The sequence below is a fragment of the Piliocolobus tephrosceles genome, chromosome 2 (genome assembly GCF_002776525.5).
Source record: "Piliocolobus tephrosceles isolate RC106 chromosome 2, ASM277652v3, whole genome shotgun sequence".
Lineage (NCBI taxonomy): Eukaryota > Metazoa > Chordata > Mammalia > Primates > Cercopithecidae > Piliocolobus > Piliocolobus tephrosceles.
The window spans coordinates 158,334,812-158,346,833 of record NC_045435.1 but is presented as its reverse complement, the minus strand read 5'-3'; the positions used below and the strand labels follow the sequence as shown (position 1 = coordinate 158,346,833).

Sequence of the window (12,022 nt, the reverse complement as noted above, 5' to 3'; positions counted from 1 at the left end):
TTAGGAGCTCTACTGCTTTCCAGTTGAGAAAGAAACTTGTGGCCTAATCACCAACATCTGAGTCAGCCCCTTCAGAAGCCTCAGAGTCCTGGCAAAATTTCTTCTCAGTAAAAAGTAGTCTCCAAAACAAGACCCCCTAAGAATGTGGGAGAGGGGTAATCAGACACCACTGACCTACATCCCTAAAAAGTTAGGAGAAATGTCTGAGTAACCAACAGACTAACACCTACCATGCAGGCATGCAAGACACATCATCCTCCCTCACCACTTCCTTTTTTTGGGCAAGCTTCTCAAAGGAATTTCCAACACTTGACACTCCCATTTCCTTACTTTTTACCCACTTCATTTTGGTTTCTGCCTCTTCCAATCTGAGGTCAAAGGCTCCATCTTGCTAAATTCAACAGATCATTTTTGGTCCACATCTTTACTTGATGACACCTGTCTATTTGAAACATTCTTCTCCTACCTTTTATGATGCATCTTAAACTAGAATTAGATTGTGAAGGAAACAGCTAAGACAAAAACCAAATATTGCTTACTCTTGAAAATCCTTTAAATGGCCCGTTAAATACTGCACACCTGTATACAAGTAAAGACTTGTCTCTCTCATTTAATCAAAAACACGGTAAAGCGCATTCAGTTAAGTTTGCACACTTTAATTCTGAGCAAGGTGTCATTCCACTGTACCTCTGTGGCCACTTCTCATCCTCTTCCTGGGCTACCCTCCTCTACTAAACTTCAAAATGCTGGACCTGAGCCCTCTTTTCTTAATCTCTGTCAGTGGTTCTCAACTTCCACTGCTAAGTGGAATCACCTCAGATTCGTCCAAGGCTGCAAATCAGATCAAATAAACAGAAAAAGAAATTTCTTAGGTTGACCACAGCATTAGTATTTTTTAATCATTCAGTGATTCCAACGTGCAACCAAGATCAGAACACTGTTCTATGCTCTCTTCCCAGACCAGGGATCACATGCTCAAAAGCCTACAGTCAGAGAAACAAATGAGCAAAGTGGGCCAGGCATGATTTTAGGGAGTGGTGGGCTCTGTAGTGAAATAGAAGAGCTGCGATCATCTGTGACTTAGCTCCAATTATTGCTGCCATATTGGAAAACCAACTCGGTAGTGCTACATTTTCTCATTTTTAAAGAGAAACCCCAAATCTGGATTTTCTTCATGAGAAATCTTCAGATTTTAAAATGTTGGCAACTAATTCAAAATTAAACAATAACAAAACCACTGTATGGGCAAAACATCTGTGAGTCAGATTCAGCTGTGGACTACTGCTTTGCAACCACTGCCCTAGATAATTTCGTCCACAGCCTTTAATTTACACCTAAAAATTTGTGCCTCCAGTTTAGCCCTTTGCTTGTGGCTCTGAATTAGAATTGTCAAATGCTTAAGTGACCTCTCACTTGAAAAATCTCAGCAGTCCCAATGTAAACTGTGATTTAAACTCATCTCAAAACTATTTATCCTTAAATGTTCTTTATTTCAGGTAACACCACCACCATTCACTGGTTGGGCAAGCTAGAACCCTGGGAGTCATCTTAGGATCTCATTTCTCCCTCTCAACCCTTGTACCATATCAACCACCAAATCCTATCAATTACCCCTCCTAAATATATCTCATGAATACATGTGCTTCTCTTCATCTCCAATACAACCATTCTTTTCTCTCAGCCACCACATTTTCTCTCCTGTGTTATCCACAGTAACCTTAATTAGGGGCAGCTGTCTCCCACAGTCAATCTTGTTTCTTTCCAAACCATTCTAATATGACCAGAATGATCTTTTATAATCACCAATAATTACAAATATATACACATATACACACATTACATAAATATATACTTTTGTAAATATATGTGTTTGTGTATTTGACCCAACAATTTCATTTCTAGGAATTAGCCTATATTTATACACATATGAAATGGCATATTCACAGTACTGTTCATGGCAAATTACTGGAAACAATCTAAATGTCTGTCAGTGGGGGAATGGTTAAATAATCTGTGGTATATCCATACAGTGAAATACTGTACAGTCATTCAAAAAAAATAAGGAAACTATATACTGAAGTGGAAAGATTCCCAAGACATTAAGAAAACAGAGTGTACAGTATGCTACCATTTGTGTAAAACACTAAGAGGAAAGATATGCATTTCCTTGAATGCCCACAAAAAATGTCTATAATGATATACAAAACTAGTATCAGTGGTTATTCCTTTGGAAGACAGGGAAAATGGTGGCTGGGGGAGGGAGCAGAACCCACCAAAAATGCTCTGATTTAATAGGCATGGAGGAGGGCCCAGGCATCCATCTTGTTTAAGTTCTAGTGGTTCTGATGAGAGGGTTGGACTGAGAACCACTGCTAGTGGACTTTGCCCTTGCCTATTTTCCTAGCTTCATGTTGTGTCATCACTCTCCGTGTTTCTGGCTTCTAGGTTCTCAAAAGCAGCCCTGTTCCTTTCTTCCTCAAGGTATTCACATCTGTTCCTTCTGCCTGGAATATTGTTCCTGTGCGCTTCACCTAGTAACTCCTGTTTACCCTTCACCGTCCACCTCAAAGGTCACTTCCCCATGGAAACTCTCCTCAGTTTCCAAACTACATCAGGACATCTGTTTTATGCACTCAGAGCTGCCTGTACTTCTCCCAGAAATTAACACAATCGTAATGAGATAAATGTATATTTATACATGTATACATCTGTCACCCTCTTTAGACTATAAGGTCCAGGCATGCAAAGTTGCTTTTACTAATTTATTTCCATACCTAACCTAGTGTTCAGTTGGCAAAACAGGCCTTCAGAAATCTGTTAAATAAATGAGTAACTGTTCCCGCCCTCAAGCTTAGTATAGTAAACACCTAAGCAAAAGAGGACAACGCTGCATCACTAGTGCTAAGGCAGCAGTCTGCACCCAACAGTAGTTCTCAACTAAGGGTGATTTTGGTCCTCCTGGGGGACATTTGTGATGTCTGGAAGCATTTTTGATTTTCACAACTGTGTGTGTAGAGTGCTACCGGTTTCCATTCCTCAGCAGAGGTTACAAATGCTGCTAAACATCCTATGCTGCACATGATAGCCCTCCACAACTAGAAATTACCTGGCCTAAAATGTCAACAGAACTACAAATGAGAATCTGTGACTCAGAGGACGATAACACTCAAAACAGCTGTCAACTGCACTTCTGAGGGTGGTGATTTTTTAAAATGGTGACTTTGGGGGGATGGGGGGTGTCAAGCAAAGCTTCAGGCCAGAGGTAAAGCTTCAGCTGTGTGTTGAAAGGTAACAAGGGCCAGATCAGTGGGGACTATGTTTGTCAGAGGCAATGAGGAGTCTCTGAAGAGTTTAAAAGCAAAGTTATGATTTGAACATGTGCCCCCCTTAAGTACCCCATACTCCAAAATTATTCACCTCCTTTTCTCCTTTCTCGCTGAAACAAAACTTCCATTCTCAGTGTAGCTGGTTTCAGCTGAACATTAAAGCCAAATTAATTCAGCCCAAGATAAACTCAGGCCTTTCACTCTCCAGAATGTTAAGCTACATTTTAAAATATGCAAATACTTATGAGTACAAATAAATCTTTAACTGCTCAATGTTCAGGTTGTCAGTGGATAACGATATTTGTGAACTCAACAGCCAGATTGGTCCCAGTAACACTTTCCCAAAGCTTTGTTTTTAAAAAACCTTTTTGATCTGTTTCCCCATTCTCCTAGAAATCTCCTAGATTTCTGAGCTCCTAGATTGTATAAAAGATCTAAGTTTTTTTCCCACAAGTATCTCATGCCATTAAGTTCTTCTGCCAGAGGTGATACAAGGGCCATTTGGATGCAATAAAAGTAAATAAATTGTGTGTGTACATTAGCAGTGGCTTAGAAATTTTTTAAAAGGCTTTCATGGATACTACTGAAAGAAATTGAGATAATTTTTAACAAAATCACCAAGAAAAAAACAAAACAAAACTGTTTTACTACAACAGAAGCCGGCTGCCTACTGAACTGGACGCCCATGCTCTGACCTAGTATGGCAATTCTTAGGGTCTAGAGGCTGGGTTCTCTGTTTACAAGAAACTAAGGCCTGAGACTAAGGAAGAACAAAGAAAAATGCCTGGCACCAAAGGTGTGGGGGATGTTTTGTACATAAATGAAGATTTGAGGAGGAACACTTCCTCAGATGTTGGAAGCAATTACTCTTTTTTTGCTTACGTGTTAAGAATTTAATGTTTTCAGGTCATTTCCTAATTAGAAAATACCTTATAATTCACAAACAATAATTTGTCTTCCCCTACATTTGCTGACCACCAAGACTGGATAAAATTTCCTTAAGCTTTACCAGAGTAGGAGGACTGGGAATAACGTGAGCACAACACAGTTCGGATGCAACATCAACTCCAAGCCCGGCCAGCTGGTTTCCATCGAGAGGTCCCCCAGGAGAACGCCCCTCCGCGGCGGCGGCCGGGTCGGCGCGGGAAAGACCCACCGAGGCGCTCCAGCGCGGGCGCGGTGCAGGGCCAGGGACCGCCCGGCCTCCGTTTACCTTTGTTTCAGGTACCCCGGCTGCTGGCGGGCCGGGAATCCCGCCCGCGGCCCGGAGCTGGTGACACATCCTTCTTTGGCCAAGTCGGGCCGAGGTTGGGCAGGGGGCGGGGAAGGAAAAGAAAGCCTCAGCGCCTAACGACGTGACTCTCAGTTCTTCCAAAACGCTGGCATTTGTTTCTCTGCCAGGCTTTCCTGTTAACAAGTTCCCGAGGGCTGTGCGGGCAAACTGGCCCAGGAGCCCTGAAAAGTGGGAGGGCCCAGGCCGCCCCCGCCTACCCTCCTCCGCGGGCGCCCCCGGGGCAGGCAGTTTCCACACCTCCCGGGCTGCCGTGTCCCGGGATCAGCCAGCTGCGCGGAGGCACCGCACCGCCTGGAATTCCGACTTCCACAGCCCAGTCAGCTCCGTGTGGCCCCTCTGGCCAGGCCGGTCCCCGCCCCCAGGTCCCGGCCCCGCCCGCCCCGGCCGCCGCGCACCGCCCCCCAGCCTCGCCACCCCCTCTGCCCGGGACGAGGGGGCTGAAGGTTCCAGGCCGTGCGGCCGGTGTCCCCGCGCCTACCTCGTTGCCCGCAGCTCCTCCTCCGACGGCTGTCTCGGCTCGCGGGCAGCGCTTGCCTCCAAGCCTCCCCGCGGCGCGGACTCTCGGGCTGCGAATGCGGCGCGTGAAAAGAGGAGGCCCGAGCGCGCCCCGCCCAGCCACCCGCAGGCCCCCACCTACCCCTCCTCCTCCTCTGCCCCACCCTCTGCGGCCGGCCCGGAGCCCCGCCCGCGCGCCAGGCCCCGCCCATGGTCCGGCCCCGCCTCCAACCTCCGCCCCGCCCCTCTGGCCAAGGCAGGAAGGGGGCCTCCAGGGGCGCCGCGAGAGCCGCTGTGGCCTCGGCCAGGGCAGTCTCCGATGCGATTCGTAGTGGTCGCTGCTATTTGACAGATTCGAGTCTCTTGCTCGGATTTATTACTGTTATTATCATTGTCAATATTGTCATCGTTGTTATTGTTATCGTCATCAGTTGTGTTGCCCTCTTCAAGGGGCCTTCAAGGAGGCCCCTTGAGGGCAGCGCGCTGCTGACCAGACACTCCCTGGCACTGCTGTCTTCCCAGAGTCCTGCACCTGCGCCACATTTCACTCAGCCCAAGAAGTTGTGTGAATTTTGAAAGAAGTGATATTTATTTTTAACTTACTGTTAACTGTTATTGTTAAATAAAATACAAATATAGACAGCCATATAAAACCAATGTACAACTTAATGGATTATTCCAATACACACACCCTTATAACCACTCGCCAGATTTATTAATAACACCATGTAATATAGTCTGCTCTGAAACAGAACCTCATTAATAGCTGGAAGGACACAGCCTGGAAGGGCCTCCCAAAATTGCCCTCCTTCTAACTGCCACAGTACTCAAAGGTGACAGGTCCATAATCATGCCCTCTTCAAGAATATATTTGTAAAATGGAAATTTCTCCAGAATTAGGAACCTCCAATTGAGTAGCTTCGTAAAAATCTTGATAAAAAGATAAATTTATAAATATATAAGCATGTAAATAACAATAAATAAGTCAATCAACTGGGAAATTGAATACCTTGAGTAAGGAGCATGGGGGTGGGGGATGGGAGGTATGTAAAGATTTAAAAGAATTAGGTGGGCTGTGAGGACAGGTCCTGGGCACCTGGGTTGTTCTCACTTTCTCCCTAGCACCTAGCATAGCACCAGGCATATACTAGGTGCCATATGAGTGTGTGTATATATGTGCATTGTACATATATGCACATATATATGTGTGTGTATGTATATAGCACAAGGAAAGAAAAAATTACATAAGATAACCCTAAACAAGCTTTACATACTGAAATTTCACCCAAGGTCAATCCTCCCAGTAGCTAAAATGTGCTCTATGAGATGCCTTGATGCCCTAGAGAGAAAAAGACCATTTTACTTTCAACTTTCTACTGTTTTTCCATTTCAAAAGCACTTGCACATGCATATGGTATCTTACTTGAGACTGAGAGCAATTCTGTGGAAAAGGCAGGGCAGGGCAGGACAGGACTCTGCAAAGGTCACAGTGCAATGCATATCTGTAAGAAGGGGAAGTACACAATGTACCATAAAACAATGTTAAAACTGCTGACCCTGCCAACCTGGATTCTTGGTTTGTCTCGACAGTTTTATTGCCAGTGTTTTTACATTAGGGCTCCTTTGGCCCTTTTGCCATACGTTTATACACATTATAACTTGAATTTATAAAGGACACAATACCTGACTGGAAATTTGATTCAATACAATAGAGTCAGTCCTTCTGTCATGCAGACCATGGTGAATTGGGGCTAGAGAGTTGCCAATTCACCACAATGTATTGAGTACCCAGACTGTACTAGGTGGTAGGAATACAAATGATATAAAATAAAGAAGATACAGGGGCTGGGCATGGTGGCTCACGCCTGTAATTCCAGCACTTTGGAAGGCCAAGGCGGGCACATCACCTGAAGTCAGGAGTTTGAGACCAACCTGGCAAACATGGTGAAAACCCATCTCTACTAAAAATACAAAAAGTAGCCGGGCGTGGTGGCACGCTTCTGTAATCCCAGCTACTCGGAAGGCTGAGGCAGGAGAATCATTTGAACCTGGGAGGTGGAGGTTGCAGTGAGCCAAGATCACTCCATTGCACTCTAGCCTGGGTGATGAGAGTGAAACTCCCGTCAATCTTTGTTCTCAAGGAGCTTATGGCCAAGTAAGGGAGAAAGATTTGAAAATAAATGTTTAAGTTATATGATGGTAGGGGAACAGTCATGAGCACAATTAATTCTATGAGGTGTAGGACGAGAGTGGGGCAAGTCTTATCAGACAAGAAAACATCTGAAATTTTTTTAGTATAAAAACATCAAATATTGAAAACAGAAACAGAATAATGTAATGAACTACTATGTGCCCATTACTTGACTTCAACAATTATCCCATGACCAATTTGTTTCATCTGTACCCTCATCTTCTTTTTCCCTCCTTGTGTTATTTTGAGGCAAATCACATGGAGCATTATTTTTTCATCCATAAATATTTCACTATGCATCTCTAAATGATAAGGTCTGTTTTTAAAAACAACCACAAAATCATTAAATTGTCTTTTAAAGTAATAATTTATTAACATTAGACAGTGTTCAAAATTTCCCAATTTTCTCATAAATGCTTTATGTAATTTATTTCTTTCAGTCATGATCCAAACAAGGTCCTCACTTTGCATTTGGTTAAAATGTCTTACACCTTTTTCTTTCCTTGTACTTTTATGTTGAAGAAATAGATTGCTTGTTATAAGGAGTTTCCCACATTCTGCATTTTGTTGATTGCTGTGATGTTGTTTAACATGTTCCTCTACCCTTGTATTTCTCATAAAGGATAGTTACTAGAGGCTTGATCAATTTAGAAAACTATAACCCATAATGAAGAGAAAAATCAACAAATCAAAAATAGACCAAAACTGTCACAGATGTTAGAATTAGCAGACAAATACATTAAAACAATTACTATGGCTGGGCATGGTGGCTCACACCTGTAAGCCCAGCACTTTGGGAGGCTGAGGTGGGTGGATTACCTGAGGTCAGGAGTTTGAGACCAGCTTGACCAACATGGTGACACCCTGTCTCTACTAAAAAATACAAAAAAATTAGCCGGCCGTGGTGGCAGGTGCCTGTAATCCCAGCTACTCAGGAGGCTGAGGCAGGAGAATCACTTGAACTCTGGAGGCAGAGGTTGTGGTGAGCTGAGATCACGCCACTGCACTCCAGCCTGGGCAACAGAGTGGCTCCGTCTCAAAACAAAACAAAAACAAAAACAAACAAACAAAAAATTACTGCAACTATATTCCAAGTGTCAAAAAAGTTAAGTACATATTAAAAAGGGAGGATGTAAAAAAGACACAATTTGTATTTCTATAGCTGAAGACTATAATGTCTGGAATAAAAATACATTAGATTGGATTAATGGCAAATTAGACATTACCAAAGAAAAGATTTGTCACATCAATAGAAATTATCCAAAATGAAACACACAGAAAAAAAATGTTAATGAAAAGAGCATCAGTGAGCTAAAGAACAACCACAGGTGACCTAGTATGTAGAATCTCCAAAGGAGAGGAGTGAAGACAAAATATATTTGAAGAAATGCTAGCCAAAAGTTTCCAAAATTTATGAAAACTATATACTCACAGATCAAAGAAGTGCGACAGACTTCCAATTTCCAGTACAACAGATGATAGACTTAAATCCAAGCATATCAATAGTCATGTTAAATGTGAGACTTCTGGTTCCAAAATGGCAGCCTAGAAGCAAGCTGGCTCCCCCTTTTCCCCAGAAAAAGAAGACCAAACCCAAATACACAACACCAAAATTACTATCAACAATATCCCAGAACTGAAATATGAGGATGAGACAGTTTGCAGGGTCTCAAAGAAGTGCAAAAGCTCCAAGCAGGTGGTAAGAGAATAGAACTTCCATGTTCAGGGGGCCCCTCCCCCTATTCTGTCCAGCACCAAGCATTCAAAAAGTTTCCCCCCAAATCACAGTTTATACACTGGAAAAAGTGAGATCAAGGTGGACAACCAGCTCCCCACCATCTTGGGTTCCTTGGCAGGAGACTTGTCCCTGTCTTAGCCCACAGAAATGTTGCAAGTCCCTTAAGGGAGAAATATCCCTGAGGATGGGCAAAGGTAAAGTCAGGAGGCAGGACTACCATCCCCAGAAGTGGAAACTCTGCTCTGTAACTCAGCCAAAGGAGACATCAAATTAGAGTGTCTGTTCAGCAGCAACATGATATGGGACGTACATTCTGCAGATACTTTGGGCACAAACCCCTAGCCAGCTTTCCCACATTGCTGGGATATCCCAGGATACCTTCCATCTACTAGAGCTGAGGTGGACCTGGGCTTAAGGCACCACCTAGAGCTGAAAAGGAGGCAGCAACATAGCAGTGAAGAATCTTTAAGCAAATATATTCAATAAAACCCAAAACAAGTCAGACAGAGAAGACTGGAATAAATTACCCTTTAGTGCAAAGACATGGATATACATCACAAGAAACAATAGAAACAGGGAACCACAAATTCCCCAAATGGACAAAGCAAGGGACCAGTAACTGACTTTAATGAGATGGCAGTATGTGACCTCTATGACTAATAGTTCAAAACAGCAATTTTGGCTGGGCATGGTGGCTCATGCCTATAATCTCAGCATATTGTGAGGCTGAAGCAGGAGGTTCACTTGAGGCCAGGAGTTTGAGACCAGCCTGGACAACATAGGAAGATTCCATCTCTACAAATAAAAAACTTAAAAAAGCAATGGCTGGGTATAGTGGTGCACATCTCTAGTTCCAGCTACTCAGGAGACTGGGGTGGGAGGATCATTTGAGTCCAGGAGTTGGAGGCTGCAGTGAACTATGCTGGTGCCGCTGCACTCCAGCCTGGGTGACAGAGTGAGACCTTGTCTCAAAAATAAAAAAAAAAGCAAAAATAGAAAAAAACCCTCCAAAATAGTGCTTTTAAGGAAACTCGGTGATCTCCAAGATAACACAGAAAACCATTTCAGAAATTTATCAGAGAAATTTAACAAAACTATTGAAGTAATTAAAATAATGCAATAGATGTTTTGGAAGTGAGAAATACACTTGCTATACTAAAAATTTCATTAGAGGCCATCAAGAGCAGAACAGATCAAGCAGGGGAAGAATCAGTGAGCTTGAAGACAGGCTATGTGAACTTATATAATCAGAAGAGAAAAAAGAATGAAAAGAAATGTAGACCATCTACAAGATACAGAAGTTTACCTCAAAAGACGAAATCTAAAAATTACTGGTGTTCAAAAGAGAGTTGAGCAAGAGCAAGTGGTAGAAAGCTTATCCAAAGAAATAATAATAGAAAACTTTCCAAAATATGAGAAAGAATAAATGTTGAGGTACAGGAAGGACAGAGAACACCAAATAAGTCTAATACAAAGAACACTACCCCAAAGCACATAGTAATCAAACTCTCAAAGGCCAAGGACAAAGAGAGGATCCTAAAAGCAGCAAGAGAAAAGAGGCAAATAACATATAAAGAAACTCCAGTTTGTCTGGCAACAGACTTCTCAGTGAAAACCATACAGGCCAAGATGGAATGGAAAGATATTTTCAAAGTGCTAAAAGAAAAAAAAACTCTTTAATCTAAGAATAATGTATCCAGCAAAGTTATCCTTTAACTGTGAAGAAGAGATAAAGTCTTTCCCAGAAAAACAGAAACTGAGAGAATTCACCACCACTAGAGCCATCTTACAAGAAATGCTAAAAGGAGTTCTTCAATCCGAAATAAAAAATACTAATATGCAAAAAGAAAACATTTGAAGCTATGAAACCCCTGGGTAAAATTAAGTACATAGACAAACCTAGAATAATTAAATACTATAATTGTGGTATGCAATTTACTCGTAACTCTAGTATGAAGCCCCGAAGACAAATCTATCAAAAATAATAATAGTAACAGCAAGCTGTTAAGAGATAAGTATTGTAAAAATATGTAAATTGAGACAACTAAAAGTCAAAATGTGGGAGGGATGGAGTTAATGTGTAGAGTTATTTTTTATTTTTCCTTCATGTCTATTCTTTTATTTTTTATGTATGTTGTCATCTCTTTAAAATAACTTGTTATAGCTGTAAGATTTTTTTGAGCCCCATGAAAACCACCATATGCAAAACCTGTAATAGATTCACTAAAAATAGCAATTGAAGACAGCAGCAGCAATGATTTACCAGCTGCTGGTCTGGAGCAGCATACTGGTGTGGAGCCTGCCCTCTGGTGCCAGGTGTTTTGGGGTATGGGCCTTGCCAACTGGAGACAAGGTCATGCATGCCAGCCAGGTTGATGATAATAAAGACTCCAGGAAAATTCAGTTTGTGGGTTGTCAGAAAGAGGTGAATGTAAACTTTGCCACTGATTTGATAACAGAGCAACCTGTGAGTGAAGTAAGTAGAGTGTTGGGTAATATTGTGTAACTGGTTGAGGAGCTCTTGGCTACCCAAAAGTGTATGTAAACATAGACAAAGAAACAAAAACTGGGATATGTGGTTATTGTGGGCTATAGTTCAAAAAACACCATCATTAGAATGAATTGTGAACCCATGGTCCTCTGAAGTATGTGGATGAACATTTTGATTTTGAAAATAAAGCATGTGAAATCACTAGTTCTGTATAAAGGGCATTCCTATTGCTAAATAAAGGGTATTCCTATTGCCAAATAAAAGGTAATGCTATCAAGAAAAAAAAGACACAATGAATTAAAGCATACTACCAGAGAAAATCACTTAACCACAAAGGAGGACAGTAAAACAAAGAAAGGAAAAGGGGAGTTACAAAACCAGAAAATAAGCAACAAAATGGCAGTAGTTAAGTTCTTTCTTATGAATAATAACACCAAATGTAAATGAACTCAGTTCTCCAATTAAAAGGCATACAGTGGCTGAATGG

At 42.0% G+C, this 12,022-nt stretch overlaps 1 protein-coding gene across 1 annotated transcript in view; it reads right to left on the bottom strand.

Annotated features, from left to right (window-relative positions):
* Positions 1-5,255, bottom strand: part of PPP2R3A (protein phosphatase 2 regulatory subunit B''alpha) — a 181,869-nt gene extending 176,614 nt beyond the window's left edge. The window contains exon 1 of the mRNA XM_023187834.3: positions 5,099-5,255. The gene's annotated coding sequence lies outside the window, so the exon portion shown is untranslated. The remainder of the gene's footprint in view (positions 1-5,098) is intronic.
* Positions 5,256-12,022: the final 6,767 nt, after the last annotated feature.